Here is a 1,262-nt window from a genome sequence, read left to right as displayed (position 1 = left end):
CCTTTGCTTCTTGCATTGCCAGCCTGTGGTTTTCCTGTGTATTATTGATTTCAAAGACATTCCTTACATTTGAATGTAAACACAAACATGCGCACATGTGCTTGCCGTGCACCCAGAACAGAAGAGGGGCTTCGAGAGTCGTGTTTTGGTTGGTTCAGTATCTCTAAACATCTATTTCCTAGCGCTGGTTTATATGAAACATGTGTCTGAGTGCTCTTGTCGCAACTGTGAGTGAATGGCAGCTCTGTAACTCGTGTGATATTTATCATGTTAATAACCCACACACGTCTGGCACAGTGTAACCGCTCTGGTCATTGTATTCACTGGTGGGAAATGAGGCATGAACAGCTGAAAGATTTCAAAGGAAGCAGAGGTTGCGCTGAGTATGTATACTCAAACCACCTGAAAGTCACAGCTTCCAGCCCTGTAATTTGGACCGCTGCTAAAAGACAAGGCGATACAATAACAGCAGAAAAAAAAAAAGAAATAGTAAAGAACTGGCTCTCTGGCGTTTTTGTTTTTTTAAAGCGGAGGCTGTCGTGCTTACAGAGAGACAGGCAGCTTTTGAACACAAGACATTGATTTGTCCCGCTGAGGTTAACCAGACAAGACTAAACAGTGGCCTCAACCACATTTCAGATGTTAAATCTCTTGTTACACAGACAAACAAATAGGATTATTGAACTGAGAGGTGTTGGAAACATACCAAACATCTCATCAGATCAGCAGATATGGACTTTTCAGAAGTCAGCTGTTGAGTCGAATTTCAGTTTTGATGCTACATTAAAGAGTACGCTACAGCAGAGGCAACTGACCGCAAAAGCAATTTGTGTTTGAAGTGGCTCGTGAGGTCCATGAAGAAGAGTAATATCAATCCTTGCAACCCTGTCCATGCCAAAAATAGTACACCAATTTTGAAAGACTTTTTGACTTGACCTCTTCTGAACTCAACAACTAACCTGACGTGCCAGATGGTTTGTAATACAGAACCATCAGAGAAGCCGTCACTGGAAACTGTTTGGAAAAGGGCAGGCACTTTCAAAAAATACTTGGCAGATGATTGGATGAACCATCTGTCAATCAAACTCCAAATTGGGAGAGGAGCGAAAAAAACTTTCAAATCAAGAAAAGTCTTCAGTGTCGTTCTTTGCTCTTCTTTCAATGAAGAAAATATCTCCAGTTCTGATAGAACTGATGCTATTGCAGCATCTACGCTAACCTCTTCAGGAGCCGACATTGTTGTTTAGAACGAACAGTCGCCT

This window comes from Sebastes umbrosus, chromosome 14 (genome assembly GCF_015220745.1).
Source record: "Sebastes umbrosus isolate fSebUmb1 chromosome 14, fSebUmb1.pri, whole genome shotgun sequence".
Classification (NCBI taxonomy): Eukaryota; Metazoa; Chordata; class Actinopteri; order Perciformes; family Sebastidae; genus Sebastes; species Sebastes umbrosus.
Note: the sequence above shows the minus strand (reverse complement) of the source record.